Genomic DNA, 17532 nt, shown 5'->3' with positions numbered 1-17532 from the left:
ACAGGCTGTGGTTTATATACTTAATAGCAGATGTAAAGTGATGTGTCCTATAGAGATCGAATACACCAGTTTGAGAGGCAAGAGGCAGAAATAGAATTGCTGCTTCTTATCATCACTCCCTTCACTTGGTGCTTCTTTCCTTGAAAATTATGCTCTGCTAGATTAGAAATCCTAGTTCATAGGTTGAGGAGTATACTTCTGTCAAGAGGCACAGTAAGAACTCCCCTAATTAGGAACTTTTACTACTAACTGACTTCTAATGAATTTGTCATTCCATTGAATTATAGGACAATGATAAGGGTACTGGTCCTACCTAGAAAATCAATGGTGATTACTTTGAAAAGCTGGTTGTTACTGAAAAATCCATCAGGAAAGAGTATGACTGGGGTCCAACAGATTTACTTAGAATATGGCCAGAAATTGATATAAATTACAGATTAAGAGAGTAAAGGCTACCAAGGTTGTAAAATACTTACAAAAGAATCTCTGGAACACCTTACCAGGTAAGCAACTCAAAAGATATGAAGATCTGGCCAAATATGATGAAAATCTGGAATGAAAATTGGATAGAATAGGTGAAGGGTGTAGAAAATAAAATATATATATATCACTTTTGTCCCAGAACCAGCAGAAGCATGAGGACAGTACTTGGTTTGCTCACACTACTTATTCAATCTCATTTTGGGAGATTTCAACTATCCCTCACCTTGAATGATTGAACAAGTATCTCCATTTTCAGAGAAGCAAGAGGATATTGATTTTCTATAGGATATAATGATGTGACTGGCAATGAGTCACACCATGACCAAATTTTGTACCACCTCAGATCTGCTTGGCTTCTTCCACTAGCCCAACTCCTAGACTGTCTGCCTCCTTGTCAGAGTGAATCTTACACATTTTGTAACTCTTTTAGTGGAATTAAAAGTACCAGTCTATGTTGCTGACATTGCTTCTAACACAAGCCAAAGAGTGCCATTCTTCTCACCTACTGACAGGAGAACCCCACAACCAGGCCCTGGTGAACTGTAACCTTAGAGGATTTTCCTTTACCAGGGACTCTCTGGTGGGACCAAGGGGTAACCTGATAAATGAAGAGAGTTAACTTCCTGTTGGGTAGAATTTGACCAATAGGAAATAAGAGATAAGATGAAGTAATAAATAAAAACTTGCCTAAAGATGTTATGTATCCTACATAATATGCTTCCGAGTATAAGTGAGAACTCCTTACTCTCTGAGTAACAGTTTGAGTATTGGCCATTGTGTTATGTGTATTATTCCACTGTGAAGATGCACAGCTAAGGGAGAAGAATCAGCAGGTGTTAGGCATAGTTCTTCCTTGCAGGATTGACTAGCACTGTTATGGGCTGCATTATGTGCTCCCTGGATTTTAATGTTCAAGTCCTAATCCTCATTACTCAGAATGAGACTGAGACTGTATTTTTAGATAAGGCCCTTAAAGAGGAAATTAAGTTAAAATGAAATCACTAACGTATGCCCTGATTGAACATGGCTGATGTTCTCATTAAGAGAGGAGACTAGGGCATAGTCACACAGAGACGGAAGATCATGTTCAGACACAGGGCGTAGATGGCCATTTACTAACCAAAGAGAAAGAACCTTAGAAGAAACCAACCTTGCTCTCAAACTTCTAGCCTCCAAAAGTGTAAGAAGGATTTCTATTTTTTTAAGCTACTAGTCTGTGGTACTTAGTTTTGGCAGTTCTAGCAAGCTAATGTTAATGCTTCTTGCTTTCTCTTCTGAGATGGTGTCAAATATCTTGTGCATTGTTCTAGCACCCATATTGGGTATATTATCTTTCTATGAATGTGTATGATATTGTGTTTTAGAAATTCACTATGGAGCAATGAAAAAGTTATTTTTCCCTTCTGCTAAAATGCTCATATCCTGTTATTGAAAGATCCAATACAGAAAATTAAAAAAAAATCCTTCTTGGCCTGCCAGCACTTTAATTCTACATGCTGTGTTTATAGTTCAGAGTATGTGTTTTAATGTTCAGAATTTTGTGCATTAAATTTTGTTGTCTAATGCAGCCCTTGTTAGAATTGTGTAGTCAGGCTGGACTTCTCTATTCCCTGTTATAAAATGTTCAAATTAAGCCAGGGCTGAGGTGGCTTAGTGGATTGAGCAATGACCTGTGAACCGAAGGGTTACCAGTTCAATTCCCTGTCAGGGTACATGCCTAGGTTGTGGACTAGGTCCCCAGTAGGGGGCATGTGAGAGGCATCCAACTCATGTTTCCCGAACACATTGATGTTTCTTCTCTCTTTTTCTCCCTTCCACTCTCTCTAAAAATAAGGAAATAAAATCTTTTAAAAAATTCAAATTAAAGTCACATATTTATTACTTCATTGATTGCCACCTTTAACGGCTTCTCAATCTAATTAACTTTTTTAGTCTAAACTGCTATAAAAAGGTACCACAGACTAGGCAGCTTATGAGCACAGAAATGTATTGCTAATAAATAGTTCTGGAGTCTGGGAAGTCCAGGATTAAGGAGCCAGCATGGAAGCATTTTGGTGAGGGTTCTCTTCCTGGTTCATAGCTGGCACCTTCCCCCTGTGTACCCAGGTGATGGAAGGGGCTAGAAAGCTATGTGGAACCTCTTTTATAAGGACAGCTAATCTCATTAATGAGGGAGCCACCCAAAGACTCCACTTCCAAACACCATCATTTTGGGGAGAAGGATTTCAAGATATAAATTTCGAGGGAACAAAACATTCAGACTAGCAATTATTATGCTTATATTTTAAATGGTAGAAGCAGGGCATATATTCAACCAGAAATAACTTTAATCAGAATTTAGCTACACATAGCAACATTCAACTTTATTGCATAATTTTTTCATAAAATTATTAGTTATTTTGCTTTGATTAATTTGAATATAGGTTGACTTTAATCTTGCCTCCTAGAAATTTAAGATAGGTTGGAGTAGCTACTCTCTTTCCAATTTCTCTAAAGAGACTGAACTAATACCTTTTCTTTTTCCGTGCAAGAAACAGAAATGTTCAAAATCATTTTACTGATCTTAGAAGTACACTTACACTAGTGGATTTAATAAAAGTTGTACTGTTGTATATAATGATGACAATGTTTCTCCCGGTGAAAGTCATTTTTTACACTAAGGGCTGACCTAACATCCTTTTTCTTCTCATTTTTTACCTCCACAGCTCTTTCAAAGTTGCAGGCACTACTTGTCAGTTTCAGACCAAAGCAGCTTGATCAGGAAACTGTACATCCTGTTAAATCACTCTTTCTCAGCCATCGCTTCTGCAGGCTTTCTGCCCTCCACGTGTTTGCAATTTACTAAAATGAGGTAGAAAGCCCTGTCATGTGATCAGCATGGACTCTTTGTAAAAGGAGCTTCAAATACCACTTGCAGGTTCATCTTAACCAGTAAAGGGTAACATCCTTACTACACATCTTGCCTCAGGTGGTACTCAGATGTTGGTGAAATAGCCTTTGAAAGAGAATTATTGAGTTGTGATGAAAGCAGAAGAGTTAGACCTGGTCTCTGTGAGCGGGGGATTTTCTGTTTACTATTACTTAGTATTTGAAAGTATTTTGGTCAATACAGCGAGTCTAGAGTCCTTGAGAGGAATTGCTCACATTTTTTCACAGATTAGGTAATAAATGCAAGCACTCATACTTTTACCTAATTCACATGATTTTATTCTGGTCCTAAAATATAAAAATGATTCAGAATTACACACAAAACGAACACATTTTTGTTGGTAAACGTGAAAACTGCAGAATTAGAATTGGGAATATTGGCAGAAAAAAAATGATGATTCTTGGCAGTAATTCTAATTAGTGAAATTTAAAATGGATAAGTATCTGCCCTGGCTGGTGTGGCATAGTGAATTGAGTGCCAGCCTGTGAACCAAAGGGTTGCTGGTTCGATTCCTAGTCAGGGTACATGCCTGGGTTTCAGGCCAATGCATGAGAGGCAAACAGACATTGATATTTCTCTCCCTCTCTTTCTCTCTCCCTCCCCGTCTCTCTAAAAATAAATAATTAAAATATTTAAAAAAATAAAATGGACAAGTATCTGAACAGTGATAGAAATCTGCATTGTAACATTTATAATAAAAATTAGCCTGATTAAGTAATTATAATAATATAAAAAGAAACATGGAAAAAAAGACACATTTTTACTGCATTGTTTACAAGGGTATGTAAATGCAAGAGATTTAATTTGACTTACTTGAGAAAATGTTTTCATAAACTGAAAATTACAATTAAAATATTTTTCCTATTAATGGGAAGCAAAATGGGCTTTAAAGTCAAACTGAAAAATCAAAATATCCACCACATAAAAGATAAAATTATCTTGCATCTCCAACTTTATACTATTTTAAACAAGTTGGAAGATAATTACCTGATTTGGGATACATGCAAATTAGATTTATTATAGTAAAAGAAAGAAAGTAGAACTCCTGGCCCTTCTGCATGATTTGCTTCCAATTAGTTGTGGTGTACTTTGTGATAATCATGTTACTACTTTGGTCACAAAAGAGATTTTAACCAAATCTTTCAGTAAGCTTTATTTCAATTCTGTCATGCATTTCATTTGGCCTTCACTTTGGTTTATTTGCCCCTTTCTGTTCTTTTTAACTGCATCGCATATGTATTCTGTACAGTCAAGAGAACTTGGATAATAAGATTTCAAGAGGAAGAATACTGCCTGAGGCAACATAAAGAACTGGAGGATTTAAACCTCAGAGGTTCATGGGTCAGAAAGTAGGAATAATTAAGCTTTGTGGAAGCTCTTATGATTTAAATCCTTTTACTAGGTGCCATCCTAGGTAAAATTTTATTTTATTATAAAATAAAAAGACTACTAAAATAGCATTTATGTGTTCCTAATGAAAAACTAACACCTGTTTCTTATAAGTTATAAGTAAGAAAAAATGTCCAGTCAACCATTTTTAAGTCCTTTCTATGTGCCAAGAAATATATTGAATATTTTTATATAAATAATACAATTAAAAATATTTCCTAATCATTTGCCACTTTTCGTACTGCATATGTGGTAAAATACAAATACCATAAAACTTACTATCTTAAATATGGTTGAGAACAGTTCATAAGTGTTAAATACATTCACAATACTTTGGAACTGATCTTCATAAATCTTTTTATTTTGCAAAACTGAAACTCTATACCCATTAATACTTCATTCCTCTTTTCCCCCATTTACTGGTAATCACCATTCCACTGTCTGTCTCTATGAATTTAAGTACACTAGGTACCTTTATCTAGGTACCAAGAGTTCCTATATATTGTCCTCAAGTTTCATGCATGTTGTAGCATATGTCTAAATTTCCTTTTCTGAGGCTAAATGACATTCCACTGTATGTAATATACACATTTTGTTTATCCATTAATTATCTGATGGACACTTAGGTGTTGTAAATGCTAACAAAAAACGTACAAATATATGTTCAAGACCCTGCTTTCGTTTCTTTTGGGTATCTACCCAGAAGTTGAATTGCTGGATAATATGGTTATTTTCTTTTTAACTTTCTCAGAAGCTACCATACAGCTATCCATAATGGCTATACCATTTTTATATTTTGTCAATAGTGCATAGGAGTTCTAATTTCCCCACATCTGTACCAACTTGTGTTATTTTCTGGATTTTTTTGTGTATTACTATGTATTTTCATTTTGCTTGCATAGTAACTACCCTAATGAGAGTGAGGTGGCATCTCACTGTGGTTTTAATTTTTATTTCCCCAATGATTAGTGATGTTGAGCATATTTTCATGTATTTGTTAGCTACTTTTATATCTTCTTGGGAGATATGTTTATTCCAGCCCTTTGCCCATTTAAAAAATCAGGCTGTTTTGTTGCTGTTGTTGAAGCATAGGAGTCTTTTATATGTTCTTAATATTACCCTTATCAGACGTGTGATCTTCAAGCTTCTTCTTCTGTTCCATAGATTGCATTTCCATGCTGTTGATAATATCACTTGATGCACACAAAGTTTAAATTATTTACACAGTCCAATTTTATCTATTTTAACTAAGCATAGATATAAGCACTTTGATTTACTAGAGTTGTGATAGGAGCCTAGAATAAGTGTGTTATGATTCTTGTTATAAATTTAAGATAGAGACTAATTCCATGAGAGCATTTTTGTTATAACAGCCAATATAAAGAATATATGTGTAAAACATAAGCTCAAAGAAAATGGAACCGTTCTTAGGTACAAATTATGTGTTTGTTGAGTAAATCATTGAATAGTAAGAGGGTGATTTAATTTTAATCAATATTGGATATTTGCTTTTCCTACACATTTCTAATGTTTCTTATGTTATCAAATTACTTTGCCTGTTCATTTGGCCTGCTCCTAAGGTATTTACTTGACATGTTATGGCTTGATTTTTCTCAGCTACAAAGGTCACATGACATCACCTCATTGAAATCATCTTCTTTAGTCTAGACTAAATCTAAGTTTAATAAATTATCTATTCAGCATAATAATTTGGCTACTGAAAAATGTTGCTAAGTTTGATTAATAAGTAAAAATTGGCTTACTAAAAACTGCTTTCTTAATGCTAAATAATATAGTGTCTTTAAAATATATTGTTCATTAAATATTTAAGTAAATTAAAATTGCTTAAAGAATATTGGTACTAGAAATAGAATCACTGGGTCAAAAGTTGGTTTTATTTTTAAATTTTTGAGGTAACACTATACTGCTTTTCACAGTGGCTACACCAATCTGCATTCCCACCAGCAATGCACCATGGTTCCCATTTCTTCATATCTTCACCAGCACTTGTTTGTTGATTTATTTATGATAACTATTCTGATGGGTGTGAGGTGATATCTCATTGTGGTTTTAATTTGCATTTCTCTGATGATTAGTGACTTCGAGCATCTTTTCATACATCTGTTGGCCATTTGTATGTCCAATTTGGAGAAGTGTCTATTCAGGTCCTTTGCCCATTTATTAGATTGTTTGTTAGTTTTTGATATTGGGTTTTATAGGCTCTTTATAAATTTTGAATATTAACCCATTGTCAGATGTATTATTGGCAAATATGTTCTTCCACTCAATGGGTTGTTTTTTCATTTTCTTGATAATTTCCTTTGCTGTGCAAAATCTTTTAGTTTGATGTAGTTCCATTTGTTTATTTTTTCTTTTATTTTCCTTGTCTGCAGAGATATATGAGGAAAAATACTGTTATGAGAAATGTTTGAAATTTTACTGCCTACCATTTTGAGTTTGTGCTTGTGTGTGGTATAAAAATGTGCTCTAATATAATTTTTTTGCATATATCTGTCCAGTTTTCCCAATGTCATTTAATGAATGGACTATCCTTAACACATTGTATGTTCTTGCCTTCTGTGTTAAATATTAATTAACCATAAAGGTGTGAGTGTATTTCTGGGCTCTCTTTTCTGTTCCATTGATCTATATGAAGATTGTAGATTGGTGCAGCCACTGTGGAAAGCAGTTCAGAGTTATCTCAAGAAATTAAAAATAGAACTGCCTTATGATCCAGCAATTCCACTTCTGGGAAGGTATATGAAGAAACCCAAAACACTAACTTGAAAGAATATATATGTTCCTATGTTCATAGCAGAGTTATTTACAATAGCCAAGATTTGTAAGCAGCTCATGTGTCCATCAGTGGATGAGTATATAAAAAAGCTGTGGTACATTTACACAATAGAATACTACTCAGCTGTAAAAAATAATGTAATATTACCCTTTGCGACAGCATGGATGAACATGGACAACATTTTGTTAAGTGAACTAGTCAGAGAAAAGCAGGAGCCATATGATTTTACTCATACGTGGAATCTAAAGGACAAAATAAACTAACAAACAAAAGAGGAACAGAATCAGAGAGAACAGACTGACAGTTGTCAGAGGACAGGGGATTGGGGGGCTGGGTGATAAACATGAGGCAATTAAGCAAAAACAACAACAACAACTCATAGACATAGATAACTGTATGGTGGTTACCAGAGGGAAAGTATGGGGGTTGTGGGCAGGTAGAAAAGGGCATAAGGGAATAAATGGTGATGGAACAAGACTTGGCTTGGGGTGATGAACATACAATACAATACCCAGGTGACATATAATAGAACTGCACACTGACACCTATATATTTTATTAACCAATAATGTTGCCCCAATAAATTCAATGAGAAAGAATAAATAAATGCAAATTTATATTCCTCCCTCAGTATAAAAAAAAATCATAAAAAAGAATGTTGGTGCCTTTTCCTATTCAAGGTTAATAATCAACTGGGAGATCCTTGGGTTAAATAAAGACTAATATTTTGTAAGTGAAGTATAACTGGCAACAATTTTTCATACTGTTAATTCTTTTCATAGAAATTTCAGATACAAAAATGTGACAATTTTGCCTTACAGTTTTTAAGATTTTCTTTTAATATCTGTGACAATCACTTGTCTGACTTTCTATATCCTACAGGTATTGTGTTGCTCATTTATTTAATCTTCTTTATAAAATACTTTAACTTTGTTCTATTGCAGCTATAATACATATAAAATTTTATAACAAACTACTTAAATATTTTACTAATCCAATAGAATTTTAATTCTTTTATAAATGTACCTAAAAATATTAAAATACTTGAGATTTAAAACCAAATATCACAAAGTATTATGAAGTCTGGATAAAAAGGGGGAAAATGATTGAAATGAAAATACCACAGTTGGATCTAGTATTTTCTCCCATTAGGCTGGCACTAACACTAAATAACTGCTAATGAAGTGTTATTGCTTAGAATATAATTAATAACAAATAGCCCTGCTCTTTGTATGAATAAATCATGTCAACTGGCATAGCTTTGGGAGATGGAAAACAAATAACTCTTAAAAATGAACATAGTTTTAATGAGTCATATCGAATAAGGGCAATCAAATCTTTTTATCACAAATAATCCAACTCTACCTGGGTGTAAGAGATCTAAGAATATTTGATGAAAATATGTGATAAACTGTAAGACATACTTTCTTAAAAATTGGCTGATTTTTTATGATGTATATTACAAAATATCCTAGGAAAAATCATATGCTTTGGTCTGGGTCCTCTGAGAAGCCAACACTGATATGAGAATAAATGCTGAAATCATTTATTAGGAGAAAGGATTGTGAGAGATACTGGAAGTAGACAATTGAGGCTGGGAGAGCTGTGAAGTGCAAGTATGACCTACAGCGAAGGAAAGAGGAAGAAGAAAAAAAGATTATGTGGAAGCATTGCAGAGTCTAGTGCAAATCAGAGAATCCAAGCTAGGGTTCCACCCCAGAGCCTGAGGCTTGGAGGATTCCTGTACCCCCAGGAGCAGTCTTGCTTTATTATTCCTGCCACACTCAGTCACTGGCTGGGAGAGCTTCATGGGAAGCACGGCCTTGGTAGAAGTACAAGAAGAGGCAAAAGTAGGTTTACAGTTGTGGGTATGTGAAACACAGAGTTTATTCTTGTATTATTAGTTATTGTATTTTCTTCCATATAACAATTATAAACCCACACTGCCACCACTACCACCACCTCACCCCCCCGCACCCCGTATAGCAATGAATTTCTCAATGCAGCTTCTGGGGACCTCAGTGAAGTATGCTTCCTGCAGTAGAATATCAGAAAGGCATCTTCTTTAAAAATGTTAAAAAGTAGGGCATTGATTAAATAGATGATTTATAATCCATATAGTGGACCAATCAGTATTAATTTTTTTAAATCCTCACCTGAAGTTATATTTTTGTTTGTTTTTTGTTTTCTTTTTACTTTAGAGGGAGAAGAAGAGAGAGAGAGAGAGACATCAATGTGACATCAATCAGTATCCTCCAGACCAGGGATCACACTCAAAACCTAAGTATGTGCCCTGACCAGGAATCAAACCCACAACCTTTTGGTGTATAGGATGATGCTCCAACCAACTGAGCCACTCAGTCAGGGCATTAGTAATTTTTTTTTTTTTTACTTAGGTAAATCTACATGTATTATACATAAAAAACAACATATAGTTGAGTGAGAGAAACAGAGTTTAGGAAAGAATTTAAGGTATTATTCCATTTGTACAAAAATAATATACCTTCAAAACTATCCATATATATATACTAGTATATGGAGGAGTGGATAATGGAAGAGAAAATATGAAGCCAATTATGTTGATATTTCAGGGAGAATGGGATATTAAGGATTAGGATTTTTACATATATCTGGGGATTTATTTTTTAATGTAGTCTTACTCCAGCCATCATTAAAGAATTTATACTATTTCTATTTATTATAGCAAATAATATAATTGACTTTATTCTTTCAATGTTCCTCACTGCATATTATTTATTTAACTTTGTATATCATCATTTTTTGTTCTTCTGCTAGTGTGAACATAATGTCATTTTAATACTTTAATCCTAAACTTGGGTCGCTTCTTTTATTTATGCATTCATTTGGAGACTGTCTCTCTCTCTAGAACTCATGATAGAATATTTTTATTACATAAAATGGGAAATATGTCAATCAAGTTTCTCTGGTCTACCTCTGTTTTCTTATCTCTCAAAGATAATCCAACATTTGGATTCTTAAAATTTCCAACTATTTTCTCTCCCTCTATCATCAAATAAAACTTTTGAAACTCTGTTACTTTCTTCTTCCTCCATACAAACAATTCTTATGTTTTCTAATATAAGGAAAAAAATCTTTATTTCCAAAATATTATTAAAATTATCATTACTTTTCTATTTCAGGAGTCCTTATGAAATGCTTATGTAATAGGTCCTTATACAATTCATGACCTAATGGCATGATGGCTTTTGTCGCAGTGCTGTAACTGAAGCACAGGTCCGGCTGCCCACCACAATGAAAGCCAAACTCATGAGACCAGTGCTGGTGTGAAAGGAAATAGTTTATTAAGGCGCCATGATCTGGGAGAATGGCTGACAGCAGCTCAAAGGCAGAATAGGAAGAGGGGGGCTTTTTTTCTCCCTTTCCAATTATAAATCAAACATTAGGTAGTAATTAGGGATGCATTAGCTACATCTACATTATTATGTCAAATTCAAGGGGAAACAGCATAATGTGTTTTTTTTCTGCATGGTGTCAATTAGAACCCACAACCTAGGTATGTACCCTGATCTGTGGTTGAACCCGAGACCTTTTGGTGTATAGGATGATGTTCCAACCAATAGAACCACTTGGCCAGCACCACAATCCTTTTTTCTACTGTACATACTTAATTGAGGCCCTTAATTGTGTCTAAACAAAAATAAAATCAAAGCTTATAGTCCTTTTAAAATAAGATTTGAAGATGCCATTGAAATGAACATCAAATGCAAACATGTAGATATATCAGGCTTAAATTTGGAAGTGTAAGCAACATAAGTTGACACGTATGAGGTTCTACATTGAATAAAACAAATATTTACTGCATACAGTGTATATGTGAACAATAGATAGGAAAGTTAGAAATAGATTTGATAAAGGAAACCAGATCATTAAGGTACTTTTTTGAAACAAATAAATGCAAAATAAATACAAAGACTCAGACTGAAAGGTGAATTAGTGAAGAAGATGTTAAATCTTTGTGTATTTCTATGCAGAGCAAGGGAGAAATGTATGTGTGTGTGTTTTATAACTCTGAAGTATAACCCTACTCTTACAAATCATCAATTTTCTTTTTTTTGTTGCTGAAAAATATTACAAAATGTTTATTAAAATATCTGAAATTGTATATAGCGATTGATAAATTTATCTTTGTAGACAATTCTCCCTTTATATTCACTGGTATGATTGGGTTGAAATCCAACACTGCATTTGCATGTGGAAATGCCTGAATTGATCTTGCCATGCTATATCTGAGTCTATAAATATATACACACCTTTTGTAGAGCCAGATGATAATGATGTCAGCGGGAGAAACAGTGAAATTGTCAACTTCTTCTATAGGCGGATAACCATGAGTGGCTTTCAGCAGATGGTAATTTCAACTTCACATTTTTACCATGCCTGTGTCAAAAGGCTTTTAAGCCAGGTCTTACAATGAACCATAAAAAGGCAGATAGTCCAAAGAGAAAAGTGCTAGTGTATTATGTATTTTCAATTCACCAATAAAACTAAACCTGAAAATTTGATTTATTCACAAATTTCTTAGGAAACTGAGAAAAGTGAGTAGATAGTATAGCATCTGGAATCTTTCATAATTTTAAAAGTCATTACACTGCTACAAACCTAACTCAGGACAAATGAAATATAATTATGAAAACAGAATGAAAATTTATACAAATAAAGCTTTTCTAAAAAGATTAAATAAATATTTCTGATCTTTGCACTTTTTCAAAAATAGACTAATGGCAGTCTTTTAAAGTTATGATTTGGTTTATTTTAGATAGATATTTCTGATCTTTGCACTTTTTCAAAAGTAGACTAATGGCAGTCTTTTAAAGTTATGATTTGGTTTATTTTAGATAAATATTTATAAATTTAGATCTAAATTGAATGTTATATTTTGCCAATAACATAATTGTCTGCTAATTAAAAAGCTAGTGATTCAGCTTTGCAAATACCCACCTTGTCAAAATTAACAATAATTTGTTTTCAACGGCATAAGGAATTCTAACTTTAGCTTAGAATATCTATCTTTAAGGTAGATAAATATACACTGAAAACATATAAAGGAGCCTACAGAGGTTGAAGCTACAAACATTTACAAAAAATACGTAAATTGTATAAATCTATTTACCTTGATTTTCTTTGAAACTTAATTTTGGCTTCTGCATTTAAACTTTCCCCCTTTAATATAGGTAATATAGCTTATAGAAATTGTGCCACTTTAGGGAGTTTACAAAACTGGTTGACATTTGCAATACCGTCTGGTAGTTTGGAATACAGTTTTCAATCTGGTTTTAATTTTTAAAAATCAGGATAAATTGTAGAGTTATGTTTTATTAAGAGAAGTACTACTATTTACTTTTCATAACATGAACGAAGTGTTTCAATATATCTTTTAGTATATTCAAATATAGTATCCTAGCTTTCCCATTTTACACATAGGAAAACAGGAACAGATTTCAGTGATTGGCCTAAGGTCATACAATAAATTGACTATAGTGTACGAGTCAAAAATTATCCCTTTGGAAGTTTAAAATGAGACACATTAGTAATAAAAGCAAAAGATACAGGAACAAGTGAGTAAATATTTAACAATTATAATTGTGAGTTTATAAGTCCTTATGATTGAAACAGAAATTTGAAACTTGTTTCAAATGCATTTTGTATGGAGTGTGACTAGCATACTAGTAATAGAAACATTCCAGGAGATAAATGAAAAATGATCATAGGGTTTTGCAAATCAAACAAGAGAAAGACTGTGGGTAGTGTTGACTTTTCTGCCAAAAAGGAGATAGGAAGAAAGTACCCCAAATGATTAAAATGAATAGACATTGTAAAGTATTTCAGAAAACATAGATAACCTTTTTTAAAATATTTCTCAAAATTTGATTTATGTTATTTTTAAAATTATGTCTTAAAATATGTTCATAAATAAAATTCTGCATCTAACTTGCTGGTTACCACTAAATTAGGACACCTCACAATACTCAATAATATGTATTTTTTCTATAATATAGTTTATTTCAAAGTAAAATGTCTATATGAAAAAATACAGATATTTTGCATTAGTAATTACCAGAAGGTGAATAAGGATGGAAATCTAAGTGATCCATAGTATAGAAAAAATGCCTTTTGTTCAAAAAAAACCCTCAAAAGTTTATTTGTGGATCTTTAATATTTTTTGTATGGTTGTTATGCAGTTGAAACTGCGGTCACTTTGCCTAATGGGGGAACTATTCTGCTTCTCCAATTTCCATAAGAATAAGGAAAATATATCTTGCTATGCCAATTCTTAATAAGCCCATAAAAATCTTGATATAGTTTCATAGCAAGTACTCATCAGTAACTGTTTTTCCATAAAATGTTCATACCTCCTTTTCAAGTATGAAAGACTAAAACAGATTTTTAATCCACAGTAGGAAAGTGAATACACTCAAAGTACATGCTAATAATGAGCTTGATTATTTTCTGAGACAATTAGTACCTTCTTAAATTATACATTATCAGGAAATTACCAGTTTTGTCATGTTGCAAGGTTGTTTTCTAAAAGTAATAGATATTATATTCTAGAGTGAATCATCTGTATCTTTTGAAAACATTGTTTTCAAGATTAGCTTTTGTGGATTAATTTTTTACTGCAGAATGCAACCCCCCCTTTTGCTCATTATGTGGCAAAATTCTAATTACTAGAACCAAAGGTTAATCTGGTAACAGCATAAACCCCATAGAGAGTAAATCTTTTTAATGTTGTATTCATACTAAAATTAACATGGGAAACTAAAATGAATGAAGAAATAAATTAATTGCACTATGACGTAACTTCTCAGAACTTATTTTTAAAAGTGTTACTTTGTTTTTCTGTTTTTGTTTATTTAATTCTAAAAATACCTATTAGTAAATGCCTTAGTATATGTGGATGTCATGGTACTTCAAGAAACTTGTTTCAAATAAAAATATAAAATAGTGAATTAATACCTAGTTTTCTTTGAGAATGTTTCAAATCTTCCACGAGGACCTTTTTAGTACTTTAACCCATTCATTATACTTTAGCAGAAAAATTTCTACTGCTATTAAATTTAAGCTCTCTGTATAACTTCATATTGAAACAAAATGTATATGTTTATAGTAATTTGCATAGAGTTTTATGATTGGGTGATTGATGACAACAAAAATATATGACTATAGAGACTCTTGAAGTGCAAAACCTTAAATTACAGGATATTTTGTCCCCTCGTATTAGAAAAGTCTTCTAATTTGCTTCATTGAGGTCTCAGTTTAAATACTGTCATCCTGTTTAAGGACTTCCTCGATCCTTCAAAATGAATCCAGGCCCCACCTGTCCTGTTATTACATTTCACTCTGCTGTCTGTGATTTTCCTTCATAGAACTTACATATACTTTTTATTATATCCAATAACTCCTTACTACCATTCAACAAGTTTCCATTTTATCATTTGACACCTGATGCCTGTTACAACTCTCTCTCATTATTAAATATTTTTGAATGACATAAATCAATAAATGAGCCTGAATTCTCCCTAACATTTATAGAATTATATGTTATGTGTTTAAAAGGGATTTGTACAAGAGGTCTATCTAACCACCTACCTGACTGGCGATTCTGCTCTAATACATCTCTAACAAGTATGTGGTCCATCTAATCTCTGAATATCTCTTGTGATTAGATATATATTAACCTTGGATAGAGCCCAGTCCCTTATTACATAGATTTCATAGTGCAGTCTTTCCCATTTCAAGCTTAATCTGTCTCCATTTAATGTCCACATATTTGCCTCAGCTTTACGGTTTTAGCCATAAAAGAAAATGCATGCTGTTTTTCACATGACAATTTTCAAATATTTGAAGACTTCTATCATTTCCCCTATCATTATATCTATGCATAACATTTATACTTTCTAATAATTTCTTTTCAAAATTGGGTCATGATCTTCCACATCCAGGTCATTTTAATTAAATGAGCTCTACTTTGACTGAATTCCTATTAATAAACTATGGCCTCTTAATCATGTATTGACAAAATAGTATAGAGCAGTGGGAAATACAGGTGTAGAGGACACGTGATGCACCAGCCATACCTTCCAACCCCACCTTCAGGATACTTGATTGAGTACAGCTGGGGTAGAAAATCTGTTCCCTTGTTCAGTATCCTACACTAACTGCATGTAACACGGTCTCTCTGTTCTGCTTTCTCAGAGACTCAAGGCCAGTCAGCTCCACAGAAGTGCAACCCAGCAGTTTAGAGAAGTTAAACGGTAAGGAACGGGAGTTGATGACTCAATGCTCTATCTTTGCCTTTCTCTGATTGAAAAGGTAGGAGGTCCTCTAGATTCTCATTATTAAAACTAGCTCATTTTCAATTTATTTTTTATTTTTTATTTTTTATTCTTAACTTCCTCATTTTCTTGCTCCTGGTATCCTTAATGAACCACCAAATAAACAATGGCATCCAAGTCCTTGTCTCAAGTTTTACTTTCAAAAGAATCCATACTGAGAGTTACAAAATTCTTAATTATATTGTGTTATTATAGTTTTATATATTTTATGAAACAAAAAATATTGAAAAAACATGGACTTATTCTATCTTTAAATATTTAAGTTTATTTTATATTTGTTTTATTAGTTATCATATGCTAAAGTTTTTCTTTTTTTTCTGGGGAAACTAGATCTCTACACTTATATTTTTCATATATGTCATTGTGGATTAAAGCCCATCCCAATAAAATATTAACATATTTTAAAGCATCCTTCTTCTAAAAAACATATGATGTATCTTGCTGTCTTTGTACATCTCAGATGATCTAAGCACACTATTATGGTCTTTATCAAGTGATTATAGAAGACACTGAATAAGAAATAACCAAGGACAGAAATTATATTTTCCTTTATATATGGTTGTTGTAAGTTTAATCCTTTTACTGTGTTTCTAATGTTTTTCTAGAATATTTTAAAATATATATATCTATATTTCCATTAAAATTAAAATATTAATTATTATCTGATATTTCACTTAAAATCCATATTATGATAAAAATTTTGATATTTTATATAGAATTTGGTATATTTATACTTATTAAAATTAAATATATTAATTATGCTTATAAAATGAACATTTAGGTAAAGTACACACATGCACTGCTTTCCTTTAACAAAAGTAGAATCTTGTCACAAACACTACTCTGAAACTTGCTTTTTTCATTTAATAATTTTTCTCTGATATTGTTTTATATCAGTACTTAACCCATGTCCTTTTTCTATTTAATTCCTGAAAAAATTGTACAGACATCAATATATTAGTTCTTTTAGGTAGTTACCCCCAACATTTACTTGAGTAAATTTAATACTTGAGTAATTTTGAGCATAACTTGTTTTGAGCATGTATGAATGTATCATATTAAATTCATAGATCAAAATATCAAAGAACATACAAACTTTTATTTATTGATGGGTATTACTACATTGCCTTCTGTTGAACTTCCAAACTTAGTGGTCTGCCATCAAAGCATACTAGTTTATTGATTACTTTACAATAATTTATTTCTCTAGGGCTTATATCTATCCTTAATGTACTTAAGTCTATTTTTATAAATTTATTTATTTTTCATTTCACAAAACACAGATGACCCTCATTCATCTTCTCTCACATTTAATACTTCTTATACATACCAACAAATTATACTTTCACATCACAGTTCACACTTCAAAATTCCACTATCATTTCCCTTTCCTAGTCACAATACAATAACCATAAAAAATGAAAATTTCACTTACTTGTCTCTTGACATGTTTTAAACTATTGTTATAGATTATAAACTCACACACACATACAAACAGACAACATTTTTACCCTTTCCCTTTTGTCCTACAAATTAACATTTTAATATGGTGTTATTTCC

The 17532-nt window shown here is 32.5% G+C and overlaps 1 pseudogene; it reads left to right on the top strand.

The window, feature by feature from the left end:
- The first annotated feature begins 9215 nt into the window (after positions 1 to 9215).
- The window catches only part of LOC150008782 (protein BTG4 pseudogene), a 59019-nt pseudogene continuing 50702 nt past the window's right edge, over positions 9216 to 17532 (top strand).

Source organism: Furipterus horrens, unplaced genomic scaffold, assembly GCF_987537825.1.
Source record: "Furipterus horrens unplaced genomic scaffold, mFurHor1.1.pri manual_scaffold_5, whole genome shotgun sequence".
Lineage (NCBI taxonomy): Eukaryota > Metazoa > Chordata > Mammalia > Chiroptera > Furipteridae > Furipterus > Furipterus horrens.
This window is presented reverse-complemented; position numbering and strand designations above follow the sequence as displayed.